Genomic DNA, 13,877 nt, shown 5'->3' with positions numbered 1-13,877 from the left:
GGAAGGAAGGTAAGGATTAGCTTTATTTATTAAAAAGTGGAAACTGTTTTTTTGCAGTCTTCCTATCACGCATTTCGGACTGTCCGTATTAAAATACGCTATGCCTTTGACCTTGAACAATTTATTAGCCCCACTATGTACTGACGAGGAAGGCTGCCACGGGAGAGTGATGCACCAGAGGTGTCTGTGCCCCGTAAGAACGGCCTTCTTTGTGAACAATCCTTAGAACAGTCTAATGCGGAGTCACAGACCCAACCCCAGGGCTCCCGTCGGATTCTACATCAGAGGACTTCTCTTGCAGGGATTGAAGGCATCCACACAGTAGAACAAATTAAAGGTAATGAGACTAAAAAGAATTATTTCCTAACTGAATGGACATATTTTAAAGTCTGCACAATTAACAAAAGATTTTTTTTTTTTAATAATAAAAAGCCTTCTCACAAGAGACTCTGGTTTTGAAGTGTGTCACACCCTAGTTCCCTAGCCATGAATCCTAGTTCATTTTTAAAATGAGGTCTATTTCCTGTAATTTTAGATATTTTAGAGTACAATTATTTTACATTTTTATGATGCCTTTGGGGTATCATTACAAATATTTTTATGTGTTTAAACTTAGGAAAGTAAAATTAAGTAATAGCTTCTCTTAAAGGGGGCTGTCAACTCTCTCCTGAACACAAATCTTTGTTTTAAAGCAATCTAGAGATTTATATCCCTAGTAACCATAGAAATTAGTCTTAAGCTTTTAGGAAAAAAATTGCATAAAATGCTCTTTATTTAATTAAAATCAGAGCTCTGCTCTTAGAAATAAGGACCTTCTTTTGAACAGAAAGAATTTTCCACAGAGCAAAACTGTTTTAACTTGAGGCTGCGCTCTATAATAAATTAATCAAACACATTTCATTAACTCTTGAACTTGTGCACACCATGAGTCAAACAGTCGGAGGCTCTGCCCCGGGACCAGGATAGGGACCATGGCTACAGAAGAGAAAGTGAAACACGTAAGATCCAAAAGTACTTGAGAGTAAGACTGAGCAGAAACACAAAAGAGCGAAGCCAGGAACTCAACTGTAACTCAGCACTAAGAGTGTCGGGAAGGGCCCTCCCGGTGGAAGTCACTTGGCTTCTCTCAGGAAAACACCATTCACCTCTTCGTTAACACAAGACCCATCCACGTGTCACCGGTCAACTTTCCCTCTGGTGCTGATGCCATTTCTACCTCAGACATGGGACAATGAGACGTGCTGTGGACTCTGCTCACGGGGACTAAGACAAGCTGGCTACTGACTGGGAAGCCAGGGGATGGCTGGGGCAGTCTCAGGCTCTTCTGGGCGTCTCTTCCCGAGTGGGCGAAGGAATGCATGCTGGAGGGTGGGAAAGACTCCTCAGGCACTGTCAGCGCTCCCACTGCTTATGGAATTCAGATGCCGAGGGAGTATGATGTATACTACCAAATTTGATTAGCTTTTATGAGATTTAAAATTTGTAGTTTCAACTTTTTCTCTGTAAAATGCATAATTTTAAAAGTCAGCCACATTCTGACTCTCATTATTACTTCTAAACTTGCCATTTGGAAACAAAGATATTGCTGATCATGTCATAAAGTAGACATTAAATATCTGCGAAGTGGTCACACGGTAGAGTGTAAACACCAGAACTGGCAGGCTACAAATCCTGAACTCTGCAATCATCAAGACTGTGAGAGGCTAGAAGGATGCTTCTTCACTTAAGTCTCCACACTGCTAAGAGAGCTCAGCTCTCATCAGATCTGTGAGCAGCCCGCCACAGGGAGTACTGCATTTGCTTCCCATTCCACTTCGCAGCCTGCAAAGGGACATTTTCACAAACACTTAAGAAAACTGTACTATGTGTCCATAATGAATCGGCTATGTAACAAGAGGCAGGATATGCTGAGGCGTTTTAATTGGTGAAAACAGTCCCCAGGGGATTCGGCCAACACCATATCGTGTTCAGTGCCGCAGTGCTAAAGTTAATCCTCTGTGGTGGTAAAAAGAGGAAGGATCTTTTTAACTGGGGGTAGGGGACAGCAGTGAGGTTTGCTGAAGGGCTGCATCCTCCCGCCTTCACTGCAGTCTGAGCCTTCTACAGGAGTTACTCTCCAAATGAGCAATGCTCACGATATGCCAATGAAATTTCACTTTTCATTCCAATTGTAATAGTTACAAATGGTAGTAAGGTAAAAATCTATGATAAAGTGTTGATAAAAAAGCATTTAAACTATCTAGAAATCATCTCCAAGCAGAATGCACATTAGAGTTTCCTAATACAAGTTCAGTACAGCCCAGTGCCAGTGTTATGGCCATAAGGCTGTCACAGCTCAACTTGTCCAGTCCTAACCCTCACAGGCAGGGAGGGAGGCAGCAAAGAGCCAAGACCCGGATTTCTATGGAAACGAGACTAGGAGCGTTTTCTTGGCTTTTACCCTCTAGCGGCTTGTACATTTCTACTTCTGCCTCCCAAGCCCCTATCATACAGTGGTCACAGTTACAGGACAATAAACCATATCCTTGGCTCAGGGGAGGTTGTTCAGAGGATCACACAACACAGCCTATGTCCTGGGTGACCAACACCACACAGACTAGGGAGTGGAAACCAGACATCAGGGAAGGACCAAGGATGGTGTTTTGTTTGTTTTTGTTTTTTGAAACAGGTCTATGCTAGTCTATGCTATGCTAAGCAAGTCTCCTGCCTCAGCCTCAAGTGCCAGGACTACAGACTGGTGCTATTGCACCTGGCTATGGGAAGTATTTACCTGCCTATTTGTACATAGTACAGAATGAATACTTTACAGAATAACTCCGGATCCTTAAGTCGTAACACTGCTGAGCTTAAATCCTTGTTCGTGAACACAGGGATTACACTCCCAGATCCCTAACGTCTAGTCCAGCTCCAAACAGTCCAAGGCTTTTGCATTTGACTGAAAATTACAGCATATTAAGGTGGCTCTTCACAGCCAATCTTATGAGTACTATGCCTGCTTACAGATGAAGGACCCAGCCCTTCTGCCTCTCCACCAGAGCCCACTCCATACATTCAAATCTCCTTCACTTTTCAGTGATGCTCAGCTATAAACACCATTCACGGGTAAGGAAACTAGCTCAGAGAGACTAACAATGGCATTCAAATTGAGATCCATCCGATTTACTACTTCCAAGCCTCTGGGAGCTCCAAAATGCAAACTAACAACACATAGAATCCTTCAGAGATGTCACCAAGCATATACCATGCTGGGTGGAAACGCCGTAGGCCCTATGCTGGAATATGCAGGTAGGAGACAAGTTCCTGTGCCTACACTACAGGGCTAAAGCCACTTAGTTGTCCTTAGTTGCAAAAGGTCATTAGGAGCCTCACGTGTGCCATAAGACCAGAGAAAGGAGCCATACCCGTGGGCTGGAAAACAAGGAGGCAGTGGCCATTGACTTTGAAGCCGGAAAAGGAAGATGGCTGGTATCCTCTTGAGTGACAGCCTCACCAGATCCGAGAACCACAATTGGCATAAGAGGGAGGCTGAGGAGGAATTCTGGGGCCAGAACTCTGCATCCAAGATGGTGCTGATATGCATTCCCAAATACTTAGCCTACTTTTGCCTCAGTTTCCTCATTTGAGAAGGGGCAATAACAGCATGCATGTCACAGAGGGTAAGATGCGAAGGGACTAGAAAAGTACCCAGGACATAGTAAGTATAGTGCGACTTGGGAAGGTCACACAAAAATAATGCAAGGATATTTATTTTCTCTCTAAGGCTGTCACATGACCTGCCCAAAGAAGTGGAAGTCAAGAGTGCACATGAGAATTCAAAGTGGACAGCAGAGCCCTGTGGTGCTGTCTCCAGTCTGGGTCTGCACTGGAAGAACTGTGCATGTGAAGTGCTGGGAAAGTGAACAAGGCTCCTGTGGCTACAGCACATTCCTTAAGCAAGGAACCTTCTTCTAAAATTATTTGCTATAAATAACTGCAAAATCAAGACCCCCCCCCCACACACACCTTTTCTCTATATTCCTAAAAGAAAGCTAGAACAAACAGTCTATGATCTTCCATTGAAACTGGACAACACCAAGTCAGAGGGACTTCCCCTATCAACAGAGAAAAGCTCTGAGGCAAGAGAGGGAAGAGGCACATATATCACATATCACATCAGTCCTTATTCAAAGCTACAGGGAGGGGGCTCTCTGCTGGGATCCTCTATCCTCATCCCTCATCCCTGTCTCTTGCTGGAACTCTCACACCCTCACCTCTGTCTTGCACCCAGTGCAAGCTTGCCTCTGGAGCTCCCATGTCACCCCGTCTAGGCTGTGAAGCTATTGCTGCCTGCTCCCTGGGGCCTCATAGCTGATCAGTGACTCCTACTAAACTGCTCCAGCCAACTGGCCGCTCAGCTCTGTAGTTCCTCCCTCACTTCCGGGCTCATCTGCCAGCCACAGGCTCAGATCTTTCTTAGGGTGCCTGCCTATTGTCTTTCCAGTCTCATCTGTCTGTCCTCTTCCTGTCCAAGGTCTACATCCCTCCACCCCCACTGGGCTTGCTCAGATCTTCCTTTAAAGAGGGAGAGCTGAGGCCGAGGATACTTGTGCTAACAATGTTTAAACCAACAGCTTCTGCGCACCCTTCTCAAGCTGACACAGGAGGCTGCCCTACTTACCTTTATCCCTAAGCCTGTCCTTCCTAAAGAGCCACTGCACCAGAGCCTGGGGGCTGGGTGTGAGAGGAACTGCTGTCATACTTTGCTGCAGTGTCATTCAAGAGACTAAACTGCTCTAAGTCTTAAGAACTCAGGATAAGAACAGATGTCTCAAGCAGCTGGGTTATGCAGTGGTTTCAAGCATAGTTGAGGAGGAGGAAGAACACTGTGGACTGCCAAGTAGCCTGGACTAAGCAGGCTCCCCCAGAACAGGATCACAGGCTTCTTTATGTTTCTCACAGACTTCAATTCCCGAAAATCAGTATCTCAACCAGAGCAGCTTCTGAGGACAAAGGGTTCAGAACTGAGGTACTAGATTGGCATTAGAGAGGACAATGCCCAGCTCAGAGCCAGGTAGGAAGAGACAATGAGAGCCCCCACTCTGCCCATATAGATGGACCTGATTTCCTTCTCAGAGCTCAAGCTGAATTCCCAGGAACACTGTAAACCCACCAAGAGGAGCACATATTCCAGTTGCTAGTGTATTTATAACATGCCTCTGAGGGGAAAAAAGAACAACAACAAAAAAAAAAAAAAAAAAAAAAAAAAAAAAAACACTAGGAGAAAAAAAAATAATCATTTAACTTAATTGGCACTGACTGACCAGGCCCTGGAATGATAGGCACAACAATGGCTTTACTATTCTACGATTAATAGCAAATATATCCCTTGCACTCATGGACCACTGTGCACACTGGGGGTAGTTTCATATGGCCCCTGCTTGTGATGAGTGTCCTTAGAGGATGTTACTGCACATGAGGAGACTTGCTATCTCTATTTCACACCCGGGGAACTAAGGCTCAGGAGGCTCAGTGCTGTGTTAGATGCACTCAGCAACTAAGCGCCAGGACTGGATTTCAACCCAGCTGATGTGGCTGCAGAGCTGCCCTAACTGCCTGCACTGCCCAGCATGCAGCACCACATAGAAGCTGCAAGCTCAAGTGTGGTCTTCTAACACCCCTCCCTCATCTTGAAATGCATCAAACCTCAACCTGGGATGAGGTTTATATTATTATTATTTTACTAATATCAACTTTATCATCTAAGCCTGAGAGCATAAGGAGAGGACAGGCCAGACAGATGTACTCACAGATGTTTACATATGAAGGCTGCCAGCTCTGTCAAAGAGAAGATAACTAATTACTACATACAAATGTGCTTTCCCACACACTAAAAAAGTTCAGATGAATCTCACAAATACTAATGAAGAAATAAAGAGAATAATTCTTTTCTCAAAAGGAGGGTTCTTGGTACATACTGTTACCAGGAATTTGGAAATTGACTTACATGTCTTTCCCAAATTTGAAAGTGTTTGTTTTTCATTCCTCCTAGTGGAATGAATTCCTAACAAAAAGAAGCAAATTTTCAATATTGGCTATTTTACTTGTTGCAAAATAGTACTGTGTCATTAGACCAATAATGTTAACATCTCCGGGGTACCTTCAATCATTAGTAAAGACTGTTACACATTCTGCAGAGTTTCATGAATATTCATTAAGTATTTAGTAAAATAAGTGGATGAATTTGGACTGTCTACACTATTGTCACAATTCAAAATCAAAGATTTCTTAAGTTTTCCAAAGAAAACAGTTGTTTGTCAGGAAAAAAAAAAACAAAAACAACAATTCACTGTCAGAACAGAATTATCAGCAAATACAGGAAGTCATGATGTTTAACGAGTACCATAAACCCAGTTTATATCCACATGGGCATACATTCACAACCTCAAAATTAGGCACATAGGAGCAGCTTGAGTTTTAAGGAAACACCTAGGTTTTCTATCAGATGCAGAGGGAGGGAGTGTGGAAAGAGGCCGACCGGGCACTGGGCCGACTTGGAATTTCCTTCAATAAGACATCACCTTTGTCCCAAGGCCTTGGATAGAAGGCTCATCTACACAGCATTGCCCCTCCTGCTCTGTGGACGGACCTTGGTGACTGCACAGCAATCAATGTACAGTTGGCCCAACAGGCAAGAGGGGGGTCTAAAGGTGCCACTTTTTCTTTGGGGAATAATGACTTGAGACTATCACAAGAAAAACATTTTAAAACTGCATCCCAGAGCCTAACAACTTCCTTAAGAGAGCATTTCTTTCAAATTAAAAACAGTAGCTTCATTAATGCATGAGCCATTTCAAATTTGAAACACAACTCTAAACCATACCTCGTGGAATGGAAAGCCATAATTGTAATGCAAAATGAGACCAACTGAAATCACTATAAGAAATGTGAAGTAAGTAAATGCTTTTTTCCTGGGGGTAGTATAAAACGTATGAAATTACAGTAGCAAGAAGTTATTGATTCCAAATTATAAAGTGGAATTGAGGGCTTCAAAATATTTTTAGATTTTTTTTTTTTTTGCAAAGAATCCTGAGAGTGAAGAAAACTTCGGTGTGCTCTGGGAAAGCCTACCTTTTAGAAAACCAGTTTCATTCCCACAGCTGCTTGACAGTGCCATACTCGGAGGACACAGCACTCGCCTGGCCTGCTGGAAGGTATGTTTTCAGACTCCCAGGTATCCACTCACCGTCTTCTACATAACCATCTGTTACTTAATGGCTAAGTCAACTCAATCATTAAACCAGAACCAGGTAAGAGGAATTGGGTCAAGTTACCCATATAACAGACTGTTCTGGGAAGCTGATTTATGAAAATTTCCAGTCACCAGGCAAAGAATTACAAGTGGCAGAATGTCACCTCCCAATCTCTGAAGCTACACTCTAAAATAATAAAGAAATGCCCCTTCAATACTGAGAACAGCTTTTCAAATTTATGTGCTCTTTTGTTTTGGGTCAAATACAATGACTGCTGATTAAGACAGTTCCCTGTGGGCCTCACCTTACTGCCCCTGGTCTGGATGGGTGCTATCTCCCATCAACCAGGTACACAGCATGGGGTAGAGACAGGGCAGTTGTGTTAGAGGTCAGCCAAACACAATCTTTCTGTTCGCCATATCTATGAGCAGTGAGACTCTAAAGTGACTTTATAACTTTATATCATAAAAAGTGTCTATTTGGTTGCATTAAAATTTTATAGCCTATTTTCTACTTATGGTAGACAGTTTATGAACTATGCAGAATTAGAAAGTAAAATCAATTCATAGTGACAGCACTCTGTAATACACTCTATACTATTATTTGTATATCTATACTCTTTACATGAATGAAATCATATTCTATGGCCCACTTATTTCACTTAGCAACAAAAACTTCTTAAAACTTCTAATAGCAACATAACATCCCACCGTTACACAGACCACGATGGAGCCATGTCTCCATTGTTAGACAACCAGGTATCTAATTCTGCAAGACAAATCCTGCTGTAACGAGCACCAATTTGCTACATCAAGGCATTCTTGTATTCCAAACCACTGATTTTGTAATTCATTAGGATAAAAATTGAAGAGCAGATCTAGAGAGTAGAGAGGGAAAACATTTTTAAATCCTGAGAGGTTCTGCAAACCTGTCTCCTGTTCCACGGGTCTCCCAGCCCTTCTAGTCCTAGGCACAGGCAACCTCTGAGCAGTGCTGCCATGGGGGGAGTGGGTGGCTCTCTCTGCATAGGACCCCTGCATTGTCAAACAGCAGGCCACGTGATTCCCCCTAACAGGATTACCTCCGACTCCTTTCATTTCCAGTTAGTGACCATTTTCTCACTCACAGAGGACAAAGTTAAGACCTCAGTTTCCTCCTCTGGGAAGTGAGGGAGTCAATGTAGGCTACTGGCAGTCTGCCATCGTGTGCTTTTCTCCCCTGTGGAGATGCACACACCACATTATGTCCAGGGACACTGGAAGAAGGGCAAACCTCGCCCGTTCTGCTGAGCTGTCCGTTGTTGCGCAGGCTGCTTCTCTTAGAGCAGATCAGAAAAATAACCCTGCAAACTAAAATCCTTAAACACAACCACCACACTGTTTCACACTGAGATAACATTCATTTTACATACTGAAACACACAGTCTAGTTTTTAATTCTTAGTCCGGACTCCATAAAACTAGATGCCACAGCTGGAAATTCTGATCCAAAATTATGACTTCACAGAAAACCAGATGCCAAAGTAAAGATAAGGTTTCCTGGAGAAGGGTAGCTTTTTAAAAGGCAATCGAAAATCTGTGTTAGATTTTCTACAGCAAAACAGAGACATCCAGGGTATTATTCAGCACCGGAGTCCACGTGTTTGCAGAAGGGGAAGCTGCTGTCTGCCGTCAGATTTCTTACCATAGCACCACATACCTAACCTGACACACACAGAGAGCCCATGACATGAAACACCCCTAAACCATCCATCTACCAGATGCCTCAAAAGCAGCACAGGGGAGAAAGAAGAAATGCCAATAGTAATCCTAATTGTGTGAAAACAGCATTACTATAAAACCACTGAAGATACCTAAATGTTGTCGGAGCAGAGCATTTGAAACATTTGCTACTTAAAAACAATAAAAGCTACCTGAAGCAAGGAAAATAGGGAACAGAATGACAGTTGGCTGTGGCCAGAAGCTACTGAGTCAATAAAAACAGTGCTGTAAAAAGTATTTTTGCCCTTGAAAATTAATTCACAGCACAAAGACTATCTGGAATAAAGGTATAAAAGTATTTTCTCTTTAACATCTTTTCAAAGAAAACTGAAAAGGTTTATGACTTTGAAATCCAATTATACATGGAAAGTTTTCCTATATTCAACATCAAGGATTTTTTTTATTTTATTTTATTTTTTTTACTGAGGTCTTACTACATGCCTTGAGTTGTGGAAACGGGAATAAAAACAAAGCAAAACAAAACAAACTGTCCTCAGCTTTGCCTGGCACAGCCTTCAGCTGCAGTTGCCATGGCAGAGGCTGGGCGTCCCTGGGAGGAGGTGCTGGCTGCTGGGTGTTCCTGGCACAGCCAGGAACCACAGTTACTCCCACCCTCTCTCTACCCCTCTTCCCCACACTGCACCATTAGGGTCCCAACTTGCAGGCCGGACGGACACACACGAGCTGGTCTCCCACTGGGGAGAGAGGCAGATCATACCAGTCTCAGACAACACTGTACTGGATCAAACCAGTTCTCCCATCAAAGGGACACCCATCAGCAGGTTAAAGCTGAGGAAGGAACGGCTCTAATGATGGACCAACCATACCTGCACAACTCAGAGACTCCCATTTTTTTCCCATTCAACAAAATAAATGGAAAATATGAGTCGTTATCTAACAGATTATTTCTTTTAATGACAGTTTGGGTTCATAATTCCATGAACTCCCATTGTCTTCTTTTCCTGTCTACAAGCCGTGGAAGCTAAGAATGGAGCTGGTTTTAAATGCTGACACTCCAGAAAAGAGTGCTGTCATCAGCTTGTGTGCAGCCATTTACGAAGACAAGGGAGCACGTCCCAGGCCTTGAGAGGCCCTCATGAAACCTGCATGATTGTTCTGATCCATGCGTCAGTAACAACCACAGAACAAACAACAGGAGCACTGAAGGATGCTGCTCACCACTGGGACACTTTAAATGTCATGTTTGCCAGCATGCGTGGGGCCCTGGTTTTGATGCCAACGCTGACCAAATAAATGCCGGCCCAACTTTCATCTCTACACACCCATCTTTGGGGCATACAGCTTCCAGGAAGATGACCAGTGCAAAGTCAGACACAAACACAAATGGGGTCTGGATCAGAAGTTCAAGTTCATCAGGGAAAAGCAAGGCTGTGCTCCTTGAAACTGGAAAGGACTGTCAGAGCCGGTCTTGATGCACAGCAGAGGTGAAGCGACCAAGTGCAGCATCAAAGACCGCAGGGTATATTCAGAAGAGGGGTGAGCAAGTTGCACTGGATATGACATCCTGTGCAAGTGAGAAAGGTTACCTAGTTGTTTCAAAATTCTTTTGGGGGACACATGAAGAAAAATATCTGAAAGTCAATGGCTCACAATGAGGCAAAGAGAAAAAACACCAAATAAACATTTATAAATAACTGAAGTCCTCTGAGGCAAAAACACAGGAATGGAACAAGAGCATAAAACGAAGGCACCAACCTAGTTTGGGGATTGGGCAGAGTTTGTAGCACTGAGGTGACGCTCAAGAAATAAGGAGCAAAGCTGCCTCTTCATGCATACTCAGGACACAGAACAAATGCATGCACCTGATTCTTGAGCTAAAGACATGAAACTAAGATGAAGCTGGCCCAGCAGAAACAGTTGGGAAACGTGGGTCCACAGGGGAGTAGGAAACTAGGAGGCAGAAGAGGACATGTCTAAAAGTCAGCCTGCCTCACACCAGCTCTGTAATCTCCACAGAGATTGCTAATCCCTCTGAGGCAGAAAGAGGAAAGAAAGACTGCAATCAGAAAATGGCCTAATCAGGATTATATTTACATTCTGCCTGACAGAAAAAAAAATCTGTTGCTGCATGGTAAAAGAAGGAATCCACCCACCTAGTCATTAAACACTGAGTTTCTCCCTGCTTTGTGCCAGACACCAGACTATGTGTTCAGTCAACAGATGGACCCTGCAGGTGATCAACAAACGTCTTTAAGAACTGAGAAGATAAGTGCATTCTGAGACTATGAAAGTATTTCAAACCCATATAGGACAAGGTACCTATATCCACAATATAAAAAGGATTTCACTCAAGCCAAGAAAAACAATTTGACTTAAAAGTGAGCCCAAGAGTGGAACAGTCTGCTTACAAAGAAGGCGAACAGGGGCAGGAAAGATGCCAGCATCACAAGCAATTGTGGACCTGCTATGAGCACAGATGGCACCTTCCACCCGGCAGACCACTGTCGCAGAGCCGGGGGGGGGGGGGGCGAGAGGACAGGACTGCCTGACAGGCTCAGTCCCTAGCACAGAGACAGGGAGACGGACAGACAGACAGATGAAAGACAGACATAAAAATCATTGACAATAGCAAGTGCCAATGAGATGTGAAACAAACATAATTTGAATACATTACTGATGGGACTACAGAATGGGGCAATCATGTTGGAAAGCAAGTTATATTTAAAAAAATAGCTTTATTGTCATTTATTTTACACAGCACACAATCTATTCATTTAGAAGTACATGTTTTAATGTTTTACCATATTAACAAATTGTGCAAACATCGCTCCTATCCATTGCCTTTGCACTATCCTAAAGCCCCATGTCCATTACCAGCCACTCCGCATCTTTCTCTAACTTCTGATTCCCTATGTATTTGTGTTCTAGACATTCCATCTAGATGGATTCATACATTATGTGGTCCTTAGTGTTGGCATCTTGGACTTACCATGTTTTCAAGATACAGCCTGGTTGTAGCAAGTATTAGTTCTTGATTTCTTTCTACTGCTAGATAATGTATGTATGTATGTATGTATGTATGTATGTATGTATCTTCACAAAGCCCTCTAAACCTACTTTAACCAGAGTAATAAGGGAGGGAAGGGGGAGGAAAAACTGAGAACCCTTGATCACAGTCTAAAAACAAAAATTCAATCAGAGCAGTCAATACTAACAGACCTTGGATATTTTCACTATTTTATCGTCATAAATAATGTTGCTATAGACGTTTGTTTATAGGCAGTTTCTTAGAAAGGTAACAAAAACCATATGAACTGGCAATCCCACTCCTAAGGACTAGCCCTAGAGAAATAAGAACTTCATGCTGACACAAACACCTACACACAAATCTTTATGGCAGCTCAATTCAAAATTGTTGAAAAGCAGCCATGGCCCACTCCACAGGTGGTAGATAACTAGAGTTCTCCATAGGAGATTGCTGTGTGATAAGACAGGAAAGAAATATCCATACGCTCATCCTTGAGTAACTGCAAAAAGCACACTCCTTTAGTCAGACTAAGTAGAATGATTTCAAAGGGTTTATACTATGTAATCGATTACAGAATTCTTGAGAAAAATGACAAATGACAGCAATGAAGAATTGGTTAATACAGTGCTGGGTGAATATGGGTGTAGATAGAAGCACCCCCAGGGCAAGGCAGCCCCCTGGGAGTGCCAGAGCAGAGCTTGGGAGAACTGAGTTACATTTTAAACACAGTGGTCATTAGGGCCTCTGAGAAGTTGGCAATGAGGGCGGGTTTGATGCAGAGCTCAGTCAGCCACATGCATATCTCTATGCAGACACCTGGGCAAAGCATTCAAGCAGAGGCGACAACCCAGTACATGTTCCTTGAGACAGACATGTGCCCAGTACATGTGACAGACAGCAAGCAGACTTACTGTTTAATCAGATATATAGACAGCTACAGGTACCTCTAATTGGACAGTATAAAAAGAGTCTGAGCAGGAATTACAAATTGGAGGGTTCCGGGGCTAGAGACAATGTTTAGAGCTACAGAGTTGGAGGAAATCACTGTTTGTTCCAACAAATGATAGGCACTAAATGTCAACTGTGTGCCAAGGAGGAGAGGTCTCATATACTCTCACAAAATCCTCTGTATTTTAAGTCTGGATTACTCAGAGCAATGAAGGAATTCCAGAAAGAGGAAGAAACAGAGAGATAATCACAGGTCATAGTTTAAAAATAAAAACTGTTAGAAAAAAAATCTGAAAGAACCCTGAAGCTTCTGTATCAAATGCAGGTGATTTGGGGGTAGCTCTTCATCTACGTGAGGAATTGGAGAAGGCCCCTTGCTCATGCTCCAGTACTCCTCCAGTCACTTGCAAGCTTTCATTTACTGAGTCTACTAGGGAAACCCACTCCTTGTCTCCGGTGAGCTGGTAGGTGAATCAGAAGCAGTGTGTGCTCTGGTAGGCTCCAGGAGGTCCACTTCCTGCCAGCCCACACTTAGCAGATCCTGGAGTTATTGTTTTTCTTGTTTCATGTAGTACAACATTTGGCTTTTTAAATCACAATTTTTTGTTCTTAAAATGGTGACTGTCTCCTTCCTATACACGTCGAATGTCACTCTCAGAGGAAATCTTGGGGTGGATGGCATAACTCTGAAGCAGTTACTGACAAATTATGAACAGGCGTCACTTCCAGCCCTTTACTGTTGGAATATATATTGCCCAGGTGCTCAGTATAGCCTGCAAGTCTGACCTGGGCAGAATAGAAATCTACCTTTTCAAAGCAGTGCAATGGATATTATCTTTATGCCAGGTTGGCTATATGCCAGAAGATCAGAAATATGGGATTGGAGTGTGTATTACCCACTAAGCAACTAATTTATATCCCTAGGTTAGCTAAGTCCCCTTGAACAGACATT

The 13,877-nt window shown here is 43.1% G+C and overlaps 1 protein-coding gene across 3 annotated transcripts in view; it reads right to left on the bottom strand.

Annotated features, from left to right (window-relative positions):
• Window positions 1-13,877, bottom strand: part of Stx18 (syntaxin 18) — a 98,783-nt gene that overhangs the window by 57,277 nt on the left and 27,629 nt on the right. Inside the window, exon 1 of one of the 3 annotated variants that reach the window (XM_037208893.1) lies at window positions 7,108-7,285. The exons of 1 other annotated variant lie outside the window; for it this stretch is intronic. The gene's annotated coding sequence lies outside the window, so the exon portion shown is untranslated. Of the gene's footprint in view, window positions 1-4,250; window positions 4,272-7,107; window positions 7,286-13,877 lie in introns of those variants that run through there. One more of the 3 variants, XM_037208894.1, reaches the window with a different exon arrangement.

Source organism: Peromyscus leucopus, chromosome 10, assembly GCF_004664715.2.
Source record: "Peromyscus leucopus breed LL Stock chromosome 10, UCI_PerLeu_2.1, whole genome shotgun sequence".
NCBI classification, from domain to species: domain Eukaryota; kingdom Metazoa; phylum Chordata; class Mammalia; order Rodentia; family Cricetidae; genus Peromyscus; species Peromyscus leucopus.
This window is presented reverse-complemented; position numbering and strand designations above follow the sequence as displayed.